The sequence below is a fragment of the Mus caroli genome, unplaced genomic scaffold (assembly GCF_978045245.1).
Source record: "Mus caroli unplaced genomic scaffold, Mus_caroli_1 scaffold_13, whole genome shotgun sequence".
In the NCBI taxonomy this organism is placed as follows: Eukaryota; Metazoa; Chordata; class Mammalia; order Rodentia; family Muridae; genus Mus; species Mus caroli.
In genome coordinates this window covers 65,203,346-65,229,068 of record NW_028227268.1, presented here as the reverse complement: position 1 = coordinate 65,229,068, position 25,723 = coordinate 65,203,346, and the positions used below count along the sequence as shown (strand labels likewise).

The 25,723-nt window shown below is 48.1% G+C and overlaps 1 pseudogene; it reads left to right on the top strand.

Annotated features, from left to right (window-relative positions):
- The first annotated feature begins 24,877 nt into the window (after positions 1-24,877).
- LOC110304489 (small ribosomal subunit protein bS16m pseudogene) lies at positions 24,878-25,336 on the top strand (annotated as a pseudogene).
- Positions 25,337-25,723: the final 387 nt, after the last annotated feature.

Here is a 25,723-nt window from a genome sequence, read left to right as displayed (position 1 = left end):
CAGGTGCTCTCAAAGCACAGGGGTGAGAGGAAGAAGGGAAGTGTGGCAGGGAGTTGGCTGTCCTTGAGGGAACCCTGAAGGATTCTGTGAGGTAGTGAGTGAGGAATGAGAGGGAGGGGGCTGCTGGGTTAGGAAAGTAGAGTCGTCATGCATGCGTCATGCGACTCTGATTCAAAGGTGCTCAGAGGTTGTGATTCGTCATTTCTCAGCGCTCCTGGGCAGGGACCCCTCACCCTGATGACTTGGATGAGGAGTCTCACAGCTGTCTGAAACAGATCGGCTCCAAGTCAAACATGGAGGACACCAGGGCCCGGCAAGATACCACTTCCCTGCTTGATATTCTAGTGGAAGAGGGATGGTGAAGGTGACGAGAAATAACAAAGTGACATTAGGGCTGGCAGAGGACAGAGAGGAACTGACATTCAAATATCACGGCCATGGATACTTTGTTTACATGGTCACTTGTTTCCCATTTCACTATTGAAAAATACCTGAGGCAGGCACAGCAGCACAGGCCTTTTAATCTCAGCACTTGGAAAACAGAGGCAGGCACTTTGAGTTCAAGGCCAGCCTGGTCTACATAGAGAGTTCTTTTTTTGTTTGTTTGTTTTGTTTTGTTTTGTTTTTTGGTATTTTGCTTTTTGAGACAGGGTTTCTCTGTATAGCCTTGGCTGTCCTGGAACTCTCTCTGTAGACCAGGTTGGCCTTGATCTCAGAGATCTGCCTGCCTCTGCCTCCCGAGTGCTGGGATCAAAGGTGCTTCTCTTTTTTTGTTTGTTTGCACTGGTGTTTTGCCTGCATGTGTGAGGGTGTCAGATCCCCTGGAACTGCAATTACAGACAGTAATGAGCTGCCATGTGGGTTCTGGGAATTGAACCTGGGTCCTCTGAAAGAGCAGCCAGTGCTCTTAACCAGTGAGCAATCTCTTCAGCTCCATGAGTTCTTATCTTAAAAAAAAAAAGAAGGAGATGGGGTGGATAGGGCTGTGGCTCAATCAGCAGTGCTCGCCTACCAAGCACAAAGTACTGGGTTACCACTCAGGCTTTGCATAGACTGAGCATGATAGCACAAACCTGTTACCACCACTCAGGAGGATCAGCAGTTCCAGGCCATGCTCAGCTACATAGGGAGTTTAAGGCCAGTCTGGGCTAGAGATCCTGTCTTAAACAAAACAAAACAAAACAAAACAAAACAAAACAAAACATCGTGGGACCTAGCTCCAGGGTTAAGGTGCTTGCCGACTTGAGTTCCATTCTCCCAGGATCCATGTGGTGATAGGAGAGAATGAATCTCTGAAAGTTGTTCTCTGACCTCAACATGCAAGCTGTAGCATGCAGTGCTGCACACATACCTCCCAACCAATCAATTAATTGATTAAAACCCCTTCAAAACAGCCTTTATTGTGATAGAGTTGGTTCGCTGTGTGAATTATGTGTGAAACGGCTTCCTTCCAGTAGCATTTAGCAAATTTGGTCAAGTAAACATCAAGACAGTTTAATTCCAGAACAGACCCCAAGGAACCCCTGTAACCATCTGTGGTCTCCTCACCTGGCTCCCCTTTATCTCTAGCCCCTTGCAACTATGGACTCACTCCTGCCCTTAGGCAACTGCCTGTTCCTGGTGCATTCTGAAATGGGACAATTGTAACATGGTCTCGGGTGGTACTGGCTTCCTTCAAGTAGTGCCTGAAACTTTGGAAGGCTGAATCTTTTGTGCATGTAGCTGGAGGTAAACAGGTTAGCTGGGCAGCTGTCGGGGTGTGGAACCCGCAGGGGCCATAGGTGATGAGCTGCAGACAGCATGGCTCCTGCACTCCAGTGAATCTGCACTGGGTGTTCCCCTGGGGAGAGAAGGAAGGAGGCAGCTAGAGTGGTAGACAGTAGTGAGGAAGGGTAGGCAGGCGAGGCTTGGGCTGCTAGCTAGGGTAGCATACATAGGTGACCTTTGCCAGTCCAGGAGATGGTGCAAGCCTTCTTGGGACCCTCTGCTGGGAGAGTCACCTGGATCCTCCAGGCAAGTGAAATCAAGGTGGCATTCTAAGGGATTTTGACGGAAGTTCCAGAGAGAGAGAGCCCTGGAGGGAGGGCAGAGGCCCTGTTACTAGAATTGTCCAGGCTCCGTGGGAGTCTCAGGGGGAACACACAGTGGTACAAAGCCACCCCTGGCCCACGGAGAAGAGCCAGCTCTCCCTCAACCCCCCTTTGTTTAGAATGTGAAAGTCCTGTGTCTCCACTGTGACCCCTGGGGTCTAGGTGAGTCCTGGGGTGGAGTTTTGCACAGCCAGAGGGGGGTGAGAGTTTCACTGGTCGATCTGGATTTTTCTTGGCTGTGTCACAGGGGGGCTGGGAAGCAGTGGAGATTCTGAGGGCTCTCCAGTGGCCTCCTGAGTGGGAGTCTCAGCTCTCAAGAGTTTTCGCAGCCCTGACCTCTAAGGGCCACAGACTCTCCTAGACCATCCTTCCACTCGGATACTGCAGACCCTTAGGATAATGGCCCAAGATCGGGCAAATACTTGAAGAGTGCTGAGACCCCAGTAAATGCCAGGCAGCAACATGGTCAGACAGGCTACTCTTAAATGAAATATATGGGTTTTTTTTGTTGTTGTTGTATAGATATTTTAGTACATATCTTAAAAAGTGTGAAGTTGTCTTTTTCCCCACTGAACACAGAAAAAGAATATAAATCTTACTCCATCCCCCAAATGGGAGAGTAGTAGATCACCTTGTTGATTTATATATTTATATTTATAGTTTTTTTTGTACAGTTTTCATTGTGTATATTCAGAGTATTACACAAGGAAGTTTTTACAGTCCATTTATTTATTTGGTTGTTTGTTTGCTTTGGTTTTTCTAGACAGGGTTTCTCTGTGTGGCCCTGACTGTCCTGGAACTCACTCTGTAGATCAGGCTGGCCTCGAACTAGAGATCTTACCAGCCTCTGCCTCCTGAGTGCTGGGATCAAAGGCGTGCATCACCACTGCCCGGCTTCATGTCTTACTCTTAAGTGTGTTTTGTTGATGGTCTCCCTTGCCCCTGTAAGCAGCTCCAATCCTTCAGTTTTGACTGAACTTAGATGGCAGCTGCTTCCTCCCCCTCCCCCTTCCCTTTTCCAGATGGATGCTGCAGCTGCCTTTCCCACCTCTCAGGCACAGTTTCTGATCATGTTTGGTGTGGTATAAAGCTGGCTGACTGTGTGAAGTCAATGTGGTCTCTGAACCTTCTAGGCTCAGCAGACTCATCTCCATCTGTATAGGAATGCCTTGGTACAGCAGCCACGGCATCTGTGATGCAAACACACACACACACACACACACACACACACACACACACACTGGAGGCCAGGTCTCCCAAGAGCAGGAGGAAGCAAAATGGAGGATCCATTTAGCACTGGATCTCTGCCCAGGCCCTCTCAGCAGTACCAGGGGCCCCGAGACGTCATGGGACATACCAGACTCCTTGCGCTTACTGAACTTTTTTTCTCTTACATATTTAAACATGTGACACACTAAAATACATTCATAATTTAAATTTTGACACACTTAAGTATGTTAATTAATCCAAACACACTATTTAAAGATACTGCTATATTTAAATATCTGTGCACTTAAATACTATTAAAATTGTCAATGTCAACTTTGTACCATGTAAAATTGATGCAATTCCCTTACTTCAGGAAGCAAGACCCACAAAAGAGGATACAATAAGTATGGGGTGTCTGGTGGATGGAAACCTGGATTTCCGGTGTAGACAGGTCTCATCAGGACTTTAGTCTCTCTAACATAGGAAATGCTCATAAAGTGTTAGCTGCTTTAATATCCACCAAGTACTGAGGTTAAAGGCATGTACACACACACACACACATAAACACATAGTACATCTATGCACACAGATATGCAAATATACATAGACACAATACAAACTAAATACAAAATAAATATACACAGAGACACACACAAGCATATAGACATACATTCATATATATGTATGTACATATATATATGTAGACACACATGCATTCACACACAAACACAACATACATATGTATACACACAGATATACACATAAGCACATACATATACACATACACAAAGACACACAAAAACACAGAAATGTACAGAAAAAACACACAAACATGAACAGACAGACAGATACACACACATACACCTCAAGTTCTGCAGGTGAAGATTATCTCTGGAAAGACAGGTGAGGACAGATACTGGGAGTCTGTTTATTTTTAATCTTTTTTGTTTTTCGTTTTGTTTTTTGAGATGTAGTTTCTCTGTGTAGCTCAGTCTGTACTGTAGACCAGGCTGGTCTCAAACTCAGAGATCCACCTGCCTCTACATTCTGAGTGCTGGGATTAAAGGTGTGTGCCACCACCTCCTGGCTTCCTTTAGTTATTTTTAAAGATTTTATTTCTAATTATGTACGGGCACGCTCGTGAGTGTGTGTGTGTGTGTGTGCTTATGTGAGTGCAGTGCCCATAAGGACCAGAAGACAGCATTGGATCCCCCGAGGCTGGAGTTACAGGAGGTTGCGAGCCACTGACCTGAAAGAACTGAACTCAGGTTCTCTGGAAGAGCAGAAACTGCTATGAACCACTGCGCCGACTCTTCACCTGTTCTCCTATTTTTTTTTTTTTTTTTGCTTTTAAGGACAGGATCTCTTTTTATAGTATACAGAAATAATAATCTCAGTGTCTATCTGTATCTATGTGCATCTGTGTGTATGTTGTATATCTATGTGTTGGTGTGACTATATGTAAGTGCTTCTGTGTTTGTGTGTATCAGTGTTTATCACATGTCTGAGTGTGTCTGGGTGTCTGGGTGTTTAGGTATATAGGTGTGTCTGTGTGTATAATGTGTGTTTGTGTGTGTCTATGTGTGCTATGTGTATCTGTGGGTATAAGTGTGTGTCTATGTGTTTGTGCGTGTGCGTCACACTGAAAGAGTATGTCTACAGGTTTCATTTGGGATGATGAGCACACCCTGAAGAAGATGGTGGTAAATGGCCTCTGGACATCATGACTGTGCTTTATACTGTAGGACTCCATCACATGTCCAAGTCTATGTATTTTACCCCAGTTAAAAAAGAATTGCCGGTCTTCCTAGTTCTTTCTATCTCTTCCCATTACTGCGTATCTAGAGCACCTGGCCGCACAACACAGCGTGGCTTGTTCTGGGTTCTGCTGGTGTGGCTGAGAACTGTCCTCTCCAGCATAGCAGATTTCCCATGACAGCTGTTACAAGAGGCATCTGCTCCGATTTGTCATGATTTGGAAGGCGGAAGTGGGGAGAAGAGATGTCTGGAGATTTGAAAGCAGAAGCGAGCCCTTTGACCTCAAGGTTGAGCCCCTTTCAGCACTGTAGGGACCAGAACCCCAGAGGTTTGGGCAGCTCCCAGCGTTGGGTCTTGCTACCCCTTTTTTACCTGTGTCCCAGCTAATATTAGGGCACCAGACCCCAGAAGCAGCAGTCGATGCAGTCCACATGGAGACAGAGAGAGCTTCAGGCAAACTTTCCCAGAGCCGCATCCATCCCCCAGGGCGGCTGAGTCAGTCCTATCCCCAGATCCACAGGGCTGCCCTATCCACCAGTTCCCTTCTGAATTCCCACTTCCAGTCACGAAGGGTTGGGCGGAGTATGGTTCAGTGAGACTCTGCTTCGTCTCATTTTTTAAAAGGATACAACAAAACGCACATATTGGAAAGCTCACTAGTGTAGTAATTTTAGTGCAATTTAATGGTATCATGAATATTCACAAGCTACCTATCAACCCAGCACCTGGAATGAGGATTGGAGACTCAGGTCACCCTCAGTGAGTTTGAGGCCAGCCTGGTCTACATGTGACCCTGTCTTACATATACAAAAGTACACTAATATAGCCAGGCAATGGTGGAACACATCTTTAATCCCAGCACTAGTGAGGCAGAGGCAGGAGGATCCCTAAATTCAAGGCCAGCCTGGTCTATAGGGTGGGTTCCAGGATGGCCAGGGCTACCCAGAGAAACCCTGTCTCAGAAAAAAAAAACCAAGCAAGCAAGCAAGTAAGCAAACAAACAAACAAGTATATTAATAGGAACCCAATCTCCACAATTCATCTTATAAAATAGAAAACCGTCACACATTAAAGACCTCTTCTGAGCCGGGCGTGGTGGCGCACGCCTTTAATCCCAGCACTCGGGAGGCAGAGGCAGGCAGATTTCTGAGTTCGAGGCCAGCCTGGTCTACAGAGTGAATTCTAGGACAGCCAGGGCTACACAGAGAAACCCTGTCTCAAAAAAACAAACAAACAAAAAGTAGATAATAAATAAGCAAATAAATAAATAAATAAAACCATCTTCTCCTGTCCCCAGTTCCCCATCTCATTTTTTTTTTCTAGGTACTTCATGTAAGTGGACTCTGGGGTATTTGTCTTCAAATGCTTGTTCACTTGGCATGTTATCCATGTACCAGCTTGTGTTCACATTCCCTTCATCTGGGGTCTGAGTATTCATCTACCATGAGCACGTGTTGGGTTTGTTTGCCCATCCTGTAGTTAACTGTACATGAGTGACTCATGCATTTTTCATCGTGAGTAGGGAGGTACTTATAAGACCCACCCCAACCCAAGGACTCTTGGCGGTTAGCAATGTTGGGGGTCACTTCTTCAGCATTGTAGCTAAATTGCCTGTGGTCCCACAAATAATTCCCACCTGTGCTCAGGCAAGAAATAAAAAGGAGGGGGGCATTTGGTGAGAAGGATTCCAGTGGGAGAGGGAGTGGGGGAAATTGGTGGTGAAAATTACCAAAGTCTATATAAAGTTGTCAAAAGCATACAGATGAAAAACAAAACCAAAAAGCTGTCAGCATGTCATGGTTAATGCTTGCTCTGTGGGCCACTCTTGTGGGCTCATGGTTGGCACATAGTCTGTGGCACCAGCTAGACTCAGCTTTGACTCTGTGGACACACTGTGGGATCTTAGGCACATAGGACTCTATGAAGGAACATTGTCATTCTGCTATGGTCACCTTAGGGGGTGGGGTCTCCTCATGCCATTGGCTCTCTGCTGCTGGGTTCCCTCATTCTCAGCAGCCTAGGTGCCCCCATCTTCAGAGCTCAGTGTTCTGTCTGTCTCTGTGTCAGGCCTCCCATGATGAGTGATCCAACAGACTCTTCTCTCCTGGTCCTTGACCCAGTCAGTGTACAGGCAGACCTGCCATACTGAGAGTTCTGTGGGCCAAGTCACCTAGGGAGTCCTTGCCTCCAGAGTGTTCCAAACAACATCCGAAGGCACCAGCCTGAATGTAATCTGCTCTCAAGCCAGGGACCCCCATCTGTAAGAGCAAAAGAGGTTTCCCGGAGCAGCTGGCCCCTGCCTTCCTTCGTCACGATCCTGGAGCTTGGGCTAGAGTCAGCACCCTGAGCCTTCCATCTTGCCTTGCATTGGTGTGTTTATGAGCTCAGAGAAGCCCTTGTCCTGTGCAGACCTCTCCTGTCCTGTAAAGAGGGGAGGGATGCTAACTAGTGGTCTTAGTGCATTCCACATTCCCTGGGCTCTGAAGTTTTTCTCCTCAACCTTCTCTTCTTACACAGGGTCTTATGACTCCCGGGTTAGCCTCAAACTCCCTGTAGCCAAGGCTAACCTTGAATTTCTGACCCTTCTGCTTCTACCTCCAGAGCGTTGGGATGGCAGGTAAGCACCTCCACATTCAACCAGGCCTCTGCTTTATCATCTGTTCCCTTCAAGCAGTGTCCGCTCATCTCTTCCGCCCTTCCCCAGCCCATCCATCCATCACTCGGACACTTCACTCTCCATCCTTATCGGTGGCTCCTCTGATTTCAACATCTCCTGCTTTCACACAAACCTAATGGAGGAGAGCCTGTCTTAGCAGTACCCTCCAGAGCGATGGCTTCCAGTGCTTCTGAGGAAGGGACAGAGGTGGCCTTGAATATTTGGCCATGCCTAGAGACACTTTTGGCTGTTACAGCTTGGGCAAACAAGAGCAACCCACTCTGCTCTCCAGTATCATCACTGCAATCACACACAGAATGCTCTCCTTATAGGGAGCACTCTGAGAAATGCGTCAAGGAGCAGATTCCTTACTGCGCAGACAGGGGCGTGACCTTAGAGGACAGCCACGTCACCGGGAGACGTAATCTCCTATCTGTGATCTGACTTGGACTGACGTATGGTTGTGTCCCATGTGACCATCTATGTTCCCAAACATGAAGTAAACATATATGGACCTATATGGGGGTGGGAGTGGGGAAGCAACTCAATTTGAGCATTTACCTAATAGGCAGGAGGTCAATCCCTCGCACAGCATGAACCCAGTGTGGGGTCCATACCTGTAATCTCTGCACGCAGTAGGTACAAGCAGGAAGATCAGAAGTTCAAAGTCATCGTGGTAATCTAGGAAGTTTGAAGCCAGTGTGGGCCACATGAGACACTACCTCGAAAACAAAACAATCAAATCAGCTCAGCCTTTTTTCCCCCTTTCTTCATGTAATAATAATATCATAGGTTGACATTTGAAACAGTAGAGAGACCACCCCCGAGAGTGGCCCTAAATTAGGATCCCAAATTCGCTGGTTTCTAGCTGTGACCTAATGTTTCCACCTTTGAGTGAGTTTTTCATCACAAAGGGGAAGACGGTATGAGTCTCTTCTCTGTCTCACTGTACAGCTGAACATCCTGAGGCTGGGATGTGTCATACACCGTCTGCCAAGCCAGCTCCAGCACTGGCCCAGGACCCTCTGACAAATTCATGTTGGTTTGCTTGCTTTATTCAGTTTGGTAAAGGCAGAGAGTGTGAGAGAGAGAGGGACAGCAGGCCGGTAGAAGGGTGGCAGAGAGTGCTGTAGGCTGGCCCCAGGGCTGGGAGGCAGCACTTTGCAGGCGCCTGGACTACTCCCGCTCCAGCCTCTGCGTGGCTGACTTGGCCTGGCTCTCTTCCCCCTTGCCTTATCTCCAGACGCCTGTTATCTGCACACCCATCTATGGACAAATGGCCAGCCGGCTGGCTCCTGGTCACCCTGCCTGGAGGGAGGGGTGGTCTTCTCAAACTTGTGTCTGGCAATTTGGGCTGGAGCCGAGGTGGGGGGTCTCTCCCCATGGAGGAGGCCAGGCCCAGAGTCACCCTAGGGGCTTTAAACCCAGAACCAGGCTGCATGACATTCCACTGACTCTATTCAGAGGATAAGCATCCTGTCCCATCATCTACCCCCACCACAAGGAGTCACAGTATGGAGGCTCACTGCTGTAACAGTAATTCCCCTGAACCCATAGGGAAACTGAGGCTCTGAGACATCAATGAACCAATGTATCCCACACAGCCAGGCAGAGGCTTTGCCCCCACAGCACAGGCTCCAAGCCTCACCTCTCACAGGGGATGCTAGGGCAGCAGCCTCCCCTGGCCTTGGTGTTTTTAGAGGATGGCACTGTTCTTCAAAGTCTGACCTCCCCTATATCTCAGCAAGATCCGGTCTTGCTCCCTGTGCCTGAAGTTCTACCCCTGAAAAAAATGGGGGAATAAGGACCTCACCTCACAGATGGTGTCTACCTAGGTACCACACTTAGAACAAAATGTGTGCTGTTTACCGTCTTTCATGTGTGGTGTTTAAATTTAAATTTTGTTGCTGTTACTTTATCTTATATTTATTAAAGATTTACTCATTTACTTTGCTGTTGTTTGAGACAAGATCTCACTATGTAGCCCTGGCTGGCCTGGAACTCATTACGTAGACCAGGCTGGTCTTGAACTCACAGAGATTGACTACCTCAGCCTTCTGAGTGCTGGAGTTAAAGGCACGTATCTCCATGCCCTGCCCTATTAACGTGTGTGTGTGTGTGTGTGTGTTCACAATTGTACACACACACATGCTCAAAGCACGGCCTGTTACATGGATGCCGACATCCACACTCTTGTCCTCATGATTTTGAAGCAAACACTCTTACTTACTGGGCCACCTCTCCAGTTACCTTTTATTCTTTTTTGAAACAAGGGCTCACTATGTAGTCCTGGCTGTCCTTGAACTCATAGCCTCAACCCCCCAAGTGTCCAGTGCACCACCTAGCTTGAGGTGGTGTTATTTTTATTAGACGGGTAGTGTAGTGTTAGCATATAATCTGCCAGCCTCAATAGTATTTTGATTGGTGCTGTTTGTCTGTCTGTCTGTCTGTCTCTGTCTCTCTCTCTGTCTCTCTCTGTCTCTCTGCCTCTCTCTCCTCACACTAAGATGTGATGTCCTAAGATGTCCTAAACTTGCAGTAATCCTCCTGCTTCAGCCTCCCCGAATTGGGAGTCTAGACATGCACTATGGAGCCCAGCTGAAATCTGTTTTCTTATAGTGCACAAGTGTCCTGGAGGCTCAAGTGAGAAGCTCTACTCCTCCATGGTCAGGCTGGGGCTGGGACTGATGGGGGCGGGGGGGGGGGAGGAAGAGGGGAGCCACCAGGTTCACCGGGAAAATGTCCGGCTTGGAAGAACAGGAGTCAAGCTGTGCCTTTGTTTATAGAGCCTGTGTCTCCCCTGATGGATGCGAGGCAGAAGTCTGTTTGCATGTTTCTCCCGAAATCATGCGTCAAGTTGTGTTTGGAGAACACGTGCCTCTGTCAAACACTCCCTGGTACTGGGGCCAGGGAGTGAGGCAGGGTAGGAAAGGTGGGGGGCAAGAAGAGAGAGCAGAATATGTCCCCCGGCTCTCTCCTGACACAGAGGTTGGGCCTGGAGACAATGTACCCCGTCCGTCCGTCTGTCCCTTTGGTCTGGGCTCCGCAACCTCTGAGACAGGCGTCCTCCCTGGCCTCAAGGAGCTCTCTAGAAAGCAAGATAAGACCTTAGGCTGGCCCAGAAAGTGGGGAAGGGGAGATAAAGACCCATCTGCTTCCACTCTTGGCTCTCTGATCCTTCCCAGCCTGCCAGAACACTTAAAAATGTAAATCACAGCCACTTCCTTTGCAGAGGAATCAGAATTGCCCTTCTCAAAAATGGCTGCACAGGCCCTCTGGACCCTCAGTCTGCTGCAGGGACCCCATCTCCTGCCCTGTACACCCTTCCATCAGTCTTCCCGTATTTCCCAGCCCTGCCCCGAAGCCCTTGATGGGACCCTGGCTCTTCACTGCTGGTGCTGCCTATTCAGGCCAAGGGAGTCTACTTCCCACAGGCTTCAAAGGCATTCCCCTAGGGAGGGGAGAAAGAGAGAACTTGCAGGAGTCAGTTCTCTGGGAGGCATTGCACAGCAGTGTATGTGCAGCCCAGCCTCACGGAGGCTCTGAAGGTAGGTTTGTTTCCTGCATCAGTGATGGACCAAAAGGAGTTTGGATCTTTTGCTTGAGAATGCAGAGGTCTTGGTGAATGGGAGTATTTGACAAGCAGAGTGGATAAAGTAAGGATGCAGGGTGAAGACTGCGGGCGGAAGGAAGGCATCATGGGAAGATACTAAGACCACAGGCTGCAAATTTGGCCACCATGGCAAGCCTCGCTTTGGTTTACGAATCTGGAACGTAAGGATACCTACTCCACTGACCAGTGCTGATACCTACTCCGCAGACCAAGCATGCAAAGAGGGCATCCAGTTCCAAACGAGGCTAGTGAGCAGCACAATTTTCATCTCATTGTAATCTCACTATGAAGGAGATGCAATAAACTCATCCACAAATTTTATTTACTTACAAGACCATCAAAATGGCTAGGTGGGTAACGATGCTTGCTGCTGAGCATGGAGAGCCAAGTTCCATCCCCTGAACTTACAGGGTAGACAGAGAGAACTGACTCCTGCAAGTTCTCTCAGGAACCCCACCCCTGCAATATGCGTCTACTCTAAATAGATTTACTATTTTAACGTGTGTGAATGCTTTGCTCACATGGGTGTCTGCATACATGCATACCTGGTGCACTCAGGTCAAAAGAGGGCACCGATTCCCTGGAACAGGAGTCCAGACAGCTGTGAGCCGTGTGAGAGCTGGGAGTTGACCCTGGATCCTCTGCAAGAGCAGCCAGTGCTATTAACTGCTGAGGCATCTCTGCACTGCCCCTCCCGATACTAAACAAATAAATGAATAAACAAACAAACAAATAATATAAACACATATTTACTTAAATTTTGAGACAGAGCCATTTTTGTTGTGGTTCATAATTCCCCAGCCTCATTCCCCCCCACCCCCAGGTACTACACTCATAGATATTGTCACTACCATACCTTAAAATGAGTAACCCCCACTTGCAGTTGGGGGTGGCACCTAAGCCTTGGACATTCGAGGCAAGTGCACTACCCTGAGCTATCTGTGCCTTACTTATTTTTAATGTTACACCTTTTTGAAATGTTGAAACTGTCTTAAAATGTCAGGTAGCTTGGAAGGCCATTAGTGCCTCTCCTGCCAGTCATTTGGACCTGAGCTGATGGGATGTGCCCTCTCACCGATCAGCTTGCTCCTGCCTCCTTGAAATGAGGTCAGTCTCCTGCAGACCCTAAGCCATTATTCATTAGAAGATAACTCCTGTGCATACCCAGTATGGAGACCCACTGTGGTCCCTTCAGTTGGAGACCAATACTCAGACTTCCCCTGACCTTTCTCTTGACCTTTTGAAGGTGTGTGTGTGTGTGTGTGTGTGTGTGTGTGATATGTGTGTAACATAGGTGTGCACGAGCCTCGTGAGAATGGAATAAGGATCTGATCCAGGCTGTTAGGCAAGGGCTCCGCTACCATGCTACGCCTCATTTTCTATCTGCTTGTGTATGCTTGTGCATCTGTGTGACACACGTACAAGTGTGCATGCACACCGTTAAGCTTTTGAGTGCTCTTAGCTGCTGAGCCATCTTTCCAGCTCCTGTTTGTTTGGTTTTTGAGACAGGGCCTCACTATGTTGCCCTGGCTGGCCTGGAACTCATTATATAGTCCAGTCTGGTCTCAAACTCACAGAGATCTCTTGTCTCTGACTTTGCCTCAAAGGTGTATGTCACCCCACCTGGTTTTTGTCCTCATTTTTTAAAGGAAAAGAAATGGAGAGAGTGGAAAAGTGGTAAAGGGAGTGTGTAACGAAGGCTTAGGAGCTATGGGGTGGGCCCCTCTTCTGGGGACATGGTTGCTGGGACCCCAGTGTCCTCTAGGTGGCACCCAATTCCCTGGGGAGGGTGATGAACAGTTCCTCAGGCTAAGGGGAGCTTCTGAGGGTCTAAGCCCTTCCTGTCTGATATTTTAGGAAACAAACCTCTATCTCTCACTGTTCTGAGGGGAACGGCATTCGTTCATCCATTCATTTATTCATTCATTCATTCATTCATTCACTCACTCACTCTCATGCACTCACATACAAATTCACCAGTTGTTTTCCCATACTCGCAGCCTGCTGTCCACAGCACTCCTGTCCTTTGTAGGTCAGAGCACAAAGGGCTGGGGGAAAGAGACACAGAGCTCAGGAGGCCTGGATTCATTTCACATCCTGTGTCTGCTCTTCTCTTGCTGTGAGCCTCTGAGGCCTGCAGCTTAAAAAGAGAGAGAAAAGGTCACCCTGACCAGATCCAATCTCTCCACCTCTCAGCACCACGGCCCCTCCCAGAACCATCCAGGATGGCCTCACAGGAAGGTGAGAATGGAGGTCAGGTGGCCTGGGGCATCTTCGTGGGGTGGGGGCAACCCCTCAGAAGATGTGGGGGTGAGGGGGGGGATGTCTCTCGATCCCTAAGGCTTATTTCAGGTTCTTCCTCTGTAAGACAGAAACTGTTGACACTTTCTCATGGGGAGATGGCAGCCAACACTGTGATTATACTCCATCTCCACTGTTCTCCAAAGAGCCATGATAAAAGGGAAACCTTCAGAGACTCAAGGCCTGTGCCCTGGCAACCTACCTGAGGCACTCCTGGGAGGTAGGAAGGCACACAGGTGGCCATCACAGATGTGTCTTGGGTCTCCTGTTCCTAATTCTTTAGCCACCGACATCTCATCATACTGCTTGAACTCCTTTGTCTGTGACCCATGACACTCATTTCCCACCCTCCTGAGGGGGACCAAAGTTGGGGACCGAAGCCTTGGCCAGCAGCAGAAATGAGTTGCAGAAGGGAAGGGACCAGGCAGCTGTGGATCCTGGGAGTCTCCTCCTCTTCCATTTATTCAGGGTCAGTGAGACAACCTTGTTTTCAGGCCTCAATAAAAGTGGGAAGCAGCAGAGCACAAGGGCCGTCCAATCCTGGTGATGGTTCTGAGTGCAAACCATTCCTTTCTCATCTCTGTGTGGAGAGATGCCTTTAGGGTGGAGAGATGTGTTTCCCCTCCTCTTGAAAGTAATCCCTCTGCCTCCTTCCCAATCACCTCCTAATTAGTCTAATCTTCTGCCATCCTGTTTGTAAGGAAGACAAACACTGGGAAAACTGGGCAGGGTATGGCCTGCTGAGCTGCCAGCCCAGTACACATCACTAGCTTTCTGAATGAGCGCCGGGATCCCACTTCCATGGGTACCAGGGATGGCCAGGCTTCCTCTGCCCCATCTCTGAGATTCTGGCTTTTCCTTAGGAGGCACTGCCCTGGAACCACCAAACCTACCAAGAGCAGAGGTCAAGAGAGAACACAGCCAGCCAGGGGCAGGGGGCAGAGAGGCCTACAGTAAGGCAAAAAGATGTCCTTGTAGAAATCTGGGGGCAGCGTTCAAAGCTAAGGCTGAGCTGAGTGCCGGTACATATGGCCCTGCTATACTGTGGTCTGGTGATGTCACTAGAGATGCTAGGGTAAGAGCCTGGCCTGCGGCAGACTTAACCAGCCAGGTTCCACCACCTGTCTGCAATAGACCATTTAAAGGGACAGGATTACAATGAAAAGCAGAGAAAGGAGATTTATTCAATGTGGTCATGGGAAGAAGTCTGTCTTCAGGGTCCTGATGAAGTTTAGGTTTACATAAAAGGGCTAGAGGCAAACATAGCTAAGTAGTCCTGGTCAAGGACTTTGGTCAAGGGTGTGGCCTCACCCATCACAGACTGCCTGTTGTCTTGGCTCTAGTTTCTCCTGTAAAGTGACCTGACAGTTGTGTGAAATCTTTTTGGGAAATGAGTTCCCCTCTGGTTGACTTCAGCTTCTCCCTCCTCTCGGCATGAGATTCCTGGGGGTAAATTCCTGCTTCTGGGGGTCCACTGTCTTAGTAGTCTAATAGTCAAAGGGAGGGTACAAATGTCTCTTTAGAATATCATCTCTCCAAAAGTTCCAGTGGTTTGTAGAAAGTGGACCAGCCACTTGCATCCGTGGAGGCTGACACATGACTGTCACCATCTCCTTGTGGTTCTCAGTTCCTCTTGCAATACACAGGTTACTTTATGCTGCTCTCAGCCATATCCTACCGACAGCCAGCCCCTGAGGCCACCCCAGCCAGGCAAGGTGACCAACTCCTGGACAACATACCCACTCTGTTGTTCAGATGTTGTCTGATCCATTGATGGCCAGCTTCATGAAATCATGAGGTGTCTCTGTCTGTGTTTCAGCTGGAGGTGCTGCTCAGGTAGGAGACGGTTTGCCTAGGATCCACCTAGTCCTAGACTCCATCCCAGCACCAAATAAACCCGGTGTGGTGGCACATGTCTAAAATCCCATTATGTGGGAGGTAAACGCAGAAGGAGCTGGAGTTCAAGGCCATCCTTGCCGATGTAGCTCACTAGAAGCTGGCTTGTACTACCCAAGACCCTGCCTCAAACTGAAAAAGAAGAAGAAATTACTAGGAGCTGGGCATGATGATGATACATGCTTCAGAAGCTGAAGCAGGAAGATTGCTGTGAGCTAAAGAGTAAGACCCTCTTTCTTTCTTTCTTTCTTTCTTTCTTTCTTTCTTTCTTTCTTTCTTTCTTTCTTTGGTTTTTCAAGACAGGGTTTCTCTGTATAGCTCTGGCTGTCCTGGAACTCACTTTGTAGACCAGACTGGCCTCGAACTCAGAAATCCACCTGCCTCTGCCTCCCAAGTGCTGGTTGGGATTTAAAGGCGTGGGCCACCACGCCCGGCTAAGACCCTCTTTCAAGAAACAGAAACAAATAAACAAACACCTCTGTGCTGGACTCTTGGGCAGGCTTTGTTACTGACTAGAGGCAGCAGAGACCCTCGGTTTCAACCCATCAAGGCATAAAGGAACAAGCTTTAGGCCTGGGAGCAGCAGTTGGAGCAGATTACAAGCTCCGAAGCTGTGCCCCTAAGTTTCCTTCCTGCTGCTGGATAATTTCCGTGCCCCAGCCTCACTGTGTGTGGTTCTTCGAGGCAGAGATGCAGAGGCAGGAGGATGAAGAGAAGGACTGAGAGACAGGAGTTAGCCAGGAGGAAGAGCTGCAGGCTCAGGGCAGGAGTGGAGCTGGGTTTAAGCCTCCTTCCCCGAGTGGTTAAGAGCACTGGCTTCTGGGTCCATTGACTTCCTTCCTCACTGTGTGCCCCGAGGTAACTTATTCAGCCTCTCTGAATATCAGGTTTCTCCATTCAAAAGTCATGAGAGGATCTGAGGACATTAGTGTGACTTTGGGCAAACAAGTCTACCTCCTTCCATTCATCATTTGTGGGGAGACCCTGAGCAAGCCACAGCCCAACTGGGAGCAGATCTAAGGTTTCAGAAACATTCCATGGGCTGATTGGAAGACCTCTAGCTTTTCTTGGCTCATAAATGTGGATGAAGAGCTGGGCATGATGGTGCACACTGTAATCCTGGCGCTCAAGAGGCAGACGAAGGTGGATCTCTGAGTTTGAGGCCAGCCTGTGTCTACAGAGTGAGTTCCAGGGCAGCCAGGGTGACATAGTGAGACCTTATTTCCAAAGTAAAACAACAAAAAGAGTGGGTTCAAACCCCCCACAGTATCAGAAAGAGACTGGAGGGAGTCTCCCTTAAGATGCTCTGGTCCCTAGTGGTAGCAAAGACCATTTTGGAACCACATCCCTGGGCAACTCAGTCACCAACCAGAGCTCCCTCTGGACTGCTGACTTTCAGGGTCTCTGGGTGATGGAAGTCCCTTCCTTGGTCTTTTTCATTCTGAAGCCCCAGCTGTGAGAGAAAGCAGATTCTGACCTGGTCATCACATGACTGACCCCAACTGGGGCCAGACAGAAAAAGTGACAATGGGGTCTAGGGAGGCAACCTGGGTGCTGGCATGTGTACAGTCACTCAAACTCCCACTGGGGCTGAAGCACAGATGTGCATAGGCACACCCACAGTCCCAGCTCCTCCCAGACAGGACCCCTGATGGTCCCAGGAGACTTGGCATGACATAAGGCATTCTCTGTTTAAAGAGACAGTTTCCTGGAGGGTATGGCCCTCCACCAGACACAAGAGCGGGCTGGCCTAGTTCAGATGCAGGCAAAGAAGAGGAAGAGGACATACAGGGGCCCCAGAAAGCCATTCCAGTGCTAGCTGGTGCACACTGGCTGACACGTGACCTATCTCTCCTTAGCCAGTGTGGTGACTCATGTCTATAATCCCAGCACTAAGGAAACTAAAGCAGGAGGATTGCAGAGAATCTGTGCTCACCCTGGGCTATATCTCTACATACTGCGTCCAAAAACCAAACCAAACCAAACCAACAAAAAACAACCAAGGGGATGGAGAGATTGTGGAGAGATTGGAGGCCCAGTGGTCACAAACACTCACTGTTCTTCCAGGGCACTCAGCTTTGATTCCCAGCATCGAGGTGATAGCTCACAATGCTCTGTAACTTCAATTGCAGGTAATTCTAACATCCTCTCCTGGTCTCCATGGACACCAGGCACACATGACGCAACAGACATATATGTAGGAAAAACACTCATACATATAAATAATTAAAATGTTCTCCTTATTTTTAGAAGTTTCCTTTTTCAAAATAAGAACAACTGCTTAGCCAGGCAGTGGTGCATGCCTTTAGTTCCAGCACTCAGAAGGCAGAGGGAGGCAGATCTCTAAGTCCAAGGTCAGCCAGGTCTACAGAATGAGTTTCAGGACAGCCAGTGCCACACAGAGAAGTCCCATCTTGAAAACCAATACTAACAACAACAACAACAACGATGACGACTTAACATTTTAAAGATAAAAACAATTTAAAAACCAGCAACAGCATTAATACAGGTAGAATTCAAGTTTAAGAAAATCTGCATTCTTGTCTGTTTATTTTGTGTGTTTGTTTAGAACAGGATGTCTCTGTGTAGCCTTGGCTGTCCTGGAACTCTGTAAACCAGGCTAGCCTCAAACTCACAGAGATCCATCTGCCTCTGCCTGCCAAGTGCTGGGACTAAAGGAATGCACCACCACTGCCTGGCTAGAAAATCTTGAAAGACAGTGGGCTACTCTATCAAGAGGCAGGCAGAGGCCCAGCTAGAGAAGGATGTATAGCATTGTGAGTCTGGTGCAGGACCTTGCTGTGGTGGGACCCTAGGAGAGCTGTTCTCGCTGGCCCCAGGATGTGCAACAGTAAAATCTGAGAGAACTGAATACCTGCACAGCAGATTGATGGTCACACCTCCGAGGAAGCCACGCAGAGTCTAGGATCAAGTCTCTTAACCCACACAATGGCAGAAGGGGGCTCCAAATCTCTGTCCCTGTGCCCTGTGTACCCTACCTTCAATGTTTCAGAGGTAACCATGGGGGGCACACACTTGAAAGACAACAGAGAGCTGCAGGAAGCAGACATCCCAGATATGGGACAGTCATTTTGGGAAGGGGGTTGGCTCTGGCCAGGGAGGAGCTGACCAGACAAAGGAGAAGCCGAGCACAGCTAAGGCAGAAGCAGCAGCAGCTGCAAAGGACCTGGGGCAGGCAGGAGAAGAAGGTGTTTGGATAACCTCAGTGTGGCCAAAGCACAACTGCCTACTGAGGTGTTCTTGCTCACGTGTGTTGGGAAGCTGGGTAGGACGGAGCAGGAGGCTCAAGCAACAGAATGGTCTTGGGTCGTGCTTGTAAGAACAAATGGGGAATCCATTGAAGGGTTAAGGTAGGGAGTGACCGTGACTCTGATAAGCACCCAGGCTGCAGGAGATGATGGGAGGAAAATACAGGATGGGAGATAGATATGTGCTCCCTCCATAAAAGCCGGAGCATGTGACCACAGCCACCAGCAGCAACCACCGTGGGCCTGCAATGGTGGACAGAGATAGACACATAAGCTTCGGTGAGTGACTTGAAGTGGGATCCCAGGATACACGTACTAGAGACTTGACCTCCAGCACTGTTTGACAGCACCATCCCGGTGGTGGGCAATGGGAAGCAGAAAGTGACCATTGAGGTGTTGATTGAAGAAATCGATACACCTGCAGGTGTTGGCAGGAAGTGTGGGAAGCTTTGGTGGACAGGGGATGTGGACAAGAGAGCCAGCAAACAAGGGTAGCAAGGGCTCACTCATTGTCTCAGAGGGAAGGTCGTTACTGGCTAAGCCTGATGACTGACTTGGATCCCACACAGCTGCAGCGGAAGAAGAGAAGCAAGCCCTCTGACAAGCAGTCCTCTGACTGCCACACTCCCGTGGCGCAAGCCCCCTCCCACTCACCAAAGTAAATAAATAAGTTTCTAAAAAATGATGGCATAAACAGAAATTGTGGTTAATTCAATAAATAATGTTTAAATTGGGAAAAATTAAGCAAGCTGTACTAACAGGATTGCAGTGTCTTCTGGCTGTTTTTAGGCACGAATGTCAAAGCGTATTTGTGTGTTTATGTATTATTTATGTTAAAAGATATTAGGGCTGCCAAGATGGTCCAGTAGGTAAAGGCTCTTGCCACTAGGCATAACAACCTGAATTTGGTGGCTCAGTGGTTAAGAGCACTGACTGTTCTTCTGAAGGTCCTGAGTTCAAATCCCAGAAACCACACGGTGGCTCACAACCATCTGTAATGAGATCTGATGCCCTCTTCTGGTGTGTCTGAAGACAGCTACAGTGTACTTACATAAAACAAATAAGTCTTTGGGCCTGAGCGAGTAGGGCCTGAGTGAGCAGAGATCCTGAGTTCAATTCCCAGCAACCACATGTCGGCTCACAAATGTCTGTACAGCTACAGCTACAGTGTACCCATATATACATAAAATAAATAAATAAATCTTAAAACAAACAAGCAAACAAACTTGAATTTGATCCCTGGATTCCACATGGTTGAAGGGAAATAGAAAGTTGTCAACTAAGAATCCTTATCTAGAAGAACTGACTCGCATGGGCCGTTCTCTGACCTCCACATATGGTGCGTGCTTCCTATACAACTCATACATAAATAAATGAAAATTTCGGAAGGACTTAAAACCAGATACTGAGGGGTTACAGTATTGAGAAGAAGACAGGGTGGTGACATAGTGACATGCATACTATGTAACAGTTAGTGACATAGTACTTGGGAAAGGGCAAGGTGAGAAAGCAGCTGGTGGCAGCCCCAGTGGCAACAGTGAGCGTGGAAGGAGGTGGGTCTCTTCAAGGCCTGTGCAGCTGATGAGATAGCCAGGCCAGGAAGCTGCTTGTCATGGGGAGGGGAGGACAGCAATGTAATTCCCACTGAGTGATCTTGAGCCCTCTGTCTCTTGTCTGTGAACTAGATGTGAACATAGAAAGGCCCCCTCCCTGTGCAATCCCATAGCCATAGACAGCATCCTTCACTCTAGGTGGTGTAACCTTGGTCTGCTTGCTGTGGGCTCCCTGTCACTCCAAAGGCTGTATGTATGTGAGGAGCAGTGCTCAGTTTGGGGAGGCTGGGCCTGGATGTGGGTCAGTCAGATCAACAGGGTTGTGTCGAGGGAGCAGGATCTCTAGGCAGGGTCACATGGCCTAGAACTTGTGAGGAAGGGTCCTCCTCCACAAGGACCAAAGTTCCAAGCTTCAGCCACACCATTAGTCAGCACCTTTGTAGATAAGCTATTACGAGGCTGCCAAGCAAAAGTCATCCAGGCAGAAACCTTTACCTAGAACTGAACTATACTAGGTCCTTTGTGAGGAAACAGGTGCCTGTAACCTCTGAGCTATCTCTCTAGCCACACCAGCCAGCTTTCTTTAAAAACTTCCAGCTGAGGCAAGGACATGGTGGCGAATATCTTTAATCCCAGCACTTGGAAGGCAAAGGCAGGCAGATCTCTGTAAGTTCAAGACCAGTTTTGTCTAGGCCAGGCTAGCAAGTGAAACCTGTCTGAAAAATAACCAAAACAACAACTAGCCTAGGCTCAGCAGATAAATCAATTCCCCACCAAACAAAGGTGAAGACCTGAATTTATATTACAACACGCACATAAAAAGCAATGGAACAGCACTCGGGAGGCAGAGGCAGGCGGATTTCTGAGTTCAAGGCCAGCCTGGTCTACAAAGTGAGTGCCAGGACAGCCAGGGCTACACAGAGAAACCCTGTCTCGAAAAACCAAAAAAAAAAAAAAAGAGCAATGGAAGCTGGAGAGATGACTCAGCTGGTAAAAGCACCTGCTACTAAGCCTTAAGATGTGAGTTTCATACCCAGGAGACTCATGGTAGAAGGAGAGAGCAGAATCCTTCAAGTTGTCTGCAATGAGCCATTCATTTGCCACCATCCCCATACACATATACCAACAATCAAAATAAACAGATAGCTAGGCATGGCGGCACACACCTTTAATCCCAACACTCAGGTGGATCTAAGTTTGAGGCCAGCTTTCTCTGCAGAGTGAGTTCCAGGACAGCCAGGGCTACATTGAAAAACCCTGCCTCAAAAATAAATAAATAAATAAATAATTATGTTTTTTTTTTTCAAGACAGGGTTTCTTCGTGTAGCTTTGGCTTTCCTAGAACATGCTCTGTAGACCAGGCTAGCCTTGAACTCACAGAGATCGACCTACCTCTGCTTCCTGAGTGCTGGGATTAAAGGCGTGTGCCTCCACCATCTAGCAATAGTGTGGCGTGGTTGTGCAGGTCTGTAATCCTAGAACTGGGGCAAGGTGGCAGGGATGGATACAGGAGGACCTCAGAGACTCAGTAACCATCCAGTCTGGCTGATTTCATGAGCTCAGGGTTTATTGAAGGACTGACCATCTGTAACGATAATATGAGGAACCAAAATGGAAGACACTAATGTCAACTTCTGGCCTCTGTGCTCACACATACACATGCACACATGCACACACACAAACCACACTCATACACATACACATCACACACACAACAAATACACACATGCATGCACACACACCACAGACACACACATGCACACACATATACACCACACACATACACATGCACACACATACACATTACAGACACACACATGCACACAGAGACATATACACCCACATACACACACCACAGACCACACAAACACACACACACACACACACACTCACAACCTCCAAGAGAAGCTGGGTGTGGTATTTCATTCCTGTAGTCCCTGGCAGGAGGATCACAAAATTTGAGGCCAACCTGGTCTACACAACAAAAGACAACTTTTAGAAAGACAGAAAGAACCAGGCAATAGTAGCACATACCTTTAATCCCAGCACTTGGGAGTCAGAGGCAGGTGGATATCTGAGTTCAAGGTCAACCTGGTCTACCAGTGAGCTCCAGGACAGCCAGAGCTACACAGAGAAACCCTGTCTCAAAAGGAAAAAAAAAGAAGATAGGAAGGAAGGGAGGGAGGAAAGAAGAAAAAAGAAAGAAAGGAAGGAATGGAAAAAAAGAAAGAAAAAAAAAGAGAAGAAAAACAGACCCCGATGTGGTGGTGCACTCTTGTCACCCCAGCCCTGGAGGAAACTGGGGGCAAGAGGATTCAAAAGCATCTTAAGCTACGTCATGAACTTGAGACCAGCTTAGGATACACAAAATCCTGTATGAAACAAAAGAAAGCAGTCTAAAGCAAAAGCTTTCATATGGGCACCAGGAGCAAGGGCAACACAAATTCAAGGGAGGACAAATAAAGAACTCTGGGATTCAAAACAGGATGGAGGGGGCATCTATGATCTCAGCTACTTGGGAGACTCAGTCAAGAGGACAGCAAGTGTGGGACCTGCCTGGATACAAAGCCAGTTCAAGGCTAGGCTAGACAATTTAGTGAGATCCCATGGCAAACTGAAAACATAAAACAGGCTAGGGTCATAGCTTGGTGTTAGAGCATTTGCCTGCCACGTGGGAGGCCCTGGGTTCCATCTCCATTTTAGGGACGGCAGAAGAGTGACCCCAAAACACGTGGGAAAGGCATGCCTTTTGAAGGGTGGATAGAATCTGAACACACACAGTTTGTTTTTTAAGAGGAAAATTCTTCCCATCTGTAGAGGATCAAGTCAGCAACTCAAGACCGTCTTCCTGGGACTGAGTTCTGCTGTCCGGAAAGGGTCTGGTTTTCCAAGCACCCAGAGGATCCATGCCAGCAGTCTGGCTTCAGGCTGCATTGCCCCTACCCTGAGGGTTGGAAGTGGCCTGGAACACTAAGGAATGTTCATCCACATCCAGGTCACTTGTCATGATAGCTTCTGCCCTCTAAGTCACTACAAATGAAAGAAGTTCTCTTTGTCTCCTTCTCCCTCTCCCTCTCCCTCTCCTCCCTCTTCCCCTTTCCTTTTTCCTTCCCTTTCCTTTTTCCTTCTTCCTTCTCCTCCTCCTACTGCTTCCTGCTTCTGCTGCTTCTTCTTCCCCTTCCTTCTTCCTTCTTCTTCTTCTTTTTTTTTTTTTTTTTTTTTTTTTTTTTTTTTTTTTTTTTTTTTGGTTTTTTTGAGACAGGGTTTCTCTGTGTAGCCCTGGCTGTCCTGGAACTCACTCTGTAGACCAGGCTGATCTCGAACTCAGAAATCCGCCTGCCTCTGCCTCCCAAGTGCTGGGATTAAAGGCGAGCGCCACCACGCCCGGCTTCGAGGAGTTTTTTTTTTTTTTAAAAGATTTATTTATTTATTATATGTAAGTACACTGTAGCTGTCTTCAGACACTCCAGAAGAGGGCGCCAGATCTCGTTGCGGATGGTTGTGAGCCACCATGTGGTTGCTGGGATTAGAACTCTGGACCTTCGGAAGAGCAGTCGGGTGCTCTTACCCACTGAGCCATTTTTACAGGCAATTGTAAACATCCAAATGGAGGTGCCGGAACCAAACTCTACTCCTCTGCGTGAGGTACCAGTGCTCCTAACAACGGAAGCCATCTCTCCAGGCCTCCGTCTTGAAAATCAGGTTATTTGTGGGTTTGGGGAGTTGTTTGAATTCCTTATATATCTTGGATATTAATCCCACGTTAAATATGAGGCTTGCATGGCCTTACTTAGATGCAGTGGTGGTTTGAGAATGGTCCTCATAGGTTCATATATCTGCATGCGTAGCCCCTAGTTTGGAAAGGATTAGGAGGTGTGGCCTTGTTGGAGGAGATGTGTCAAAAATCCAAACCAAGCCGGGCAGTGGTGGCGCACGCCTTTAGATCCCAGCACTTGGGAAGCAGAGGCAGGTGGATTTCTGAGTTCGAGGCCAGCCTGGTCTACAAAGTGAGTTCCAGGACAGCCAGGGCTATACAGAGAAACCCTGTCTCGGAAAAGAAAGAAAGAAAGAAAGAAAGAAAGAAAGAAAGAAAGAAAGAAAGAAAGAAAGGAAGGAAGGAAGGAAGGAAGGAAGGAAGGAAGGAAGGAAGGAAGGAAGGAAGGAAGAAAGAAAGAAAGAAAGAAAGAAAGAAAGAAAGAAAGAAAGAAAGAAAGAAAGAAAGAAAACAAAAACAAAATGAAACAAAACTCCAAACCAGGCCAGGCCAGTCTCTCTCTCTCTCTCTCTCTCTCTCTCTCTCTCTCTCTCTCTCTCTCTGCCTGATGCCTTCAGATCAGGATGATGTAAAGTTCTCAGCTACTGCTCCAGTGCCACCATGCCTGTCTGCTTCCTGTCGTGATGACAATGAACTAGCCCTCTAACTGTAAGCAAGCCCCCAATTAAATGCTTTCTTTTATAAGAGTTGCCTTGGGGAGCAGCTCGCCGAGGCACCATGGTCCACCCCAGTGCTGTGATTAAAAGCGTGTGTCACCATGCCCAGCCTCTCTCAGTTTTTTACCACACATCGTAGAAATCGTTTTACAGATGAGGCACCTAAGGCAACCGTTTTCTGCAAAGCCTACCACAGAGGCCACCTAACCATACGCCTTGCTTTGGGTGGCTGCACCAACCGGCCTTTTTACTGCATTGTGGCTGCTCACAAGTGCCCCAGGGATGGTTGATTTGTGGAGCAGTTGGGCTCCTATGACCCACTACCCAACAGGCATGGAGAAAAACTAGTTGCCCTCAACCTGGACCATATCCAGCATTGGATTGGCTGTGGGGCTCACCTCCCTAAGCCTATGGAGAATCTTCTAGGTCTGTCTGACTTTTTCCCCCTGCATCCGATGATGATCACCAATGCTGAGAGACTACAGAGGAAGAGAGCATGAGAGGTCCTCTTAGCGTCTCAGAAAGCAGAGTCAGAGGCCAAAGAGACAGAAGCATGCTGACTTCAGTGAACACTGCCGTGGCGCAAAGTCAAAGGCCTGTGAAACTTGTGCATAAAGTTTTGTGTTGGGTTTGAGGATCAGTAAATGGAGTTTTCTTAAAAAAAAAAAAAAAAAAAAGTCTTATCACAGCAATAGAGCAGTGACTAAGACAGATGTAGACTTTGACCTCTCAAGTCCACAGAAGCCCTGAGTGGATCCCCAGTAGCCAAGGATGTAAAAGATGGAGTAGTGTCTTCTGTAGTGTCACGCTAGGTCTGTATCCAAGGCACTGGGAAGGACACTGTCTTATGAAGCAGCTCTTGCTATGGAGAAGATTTCATGAAATGGGGCTCTGAGTGGGTGAGCAGAGAGGGACACAACCAGGCAGCATCTCATTCTACTCCTCTC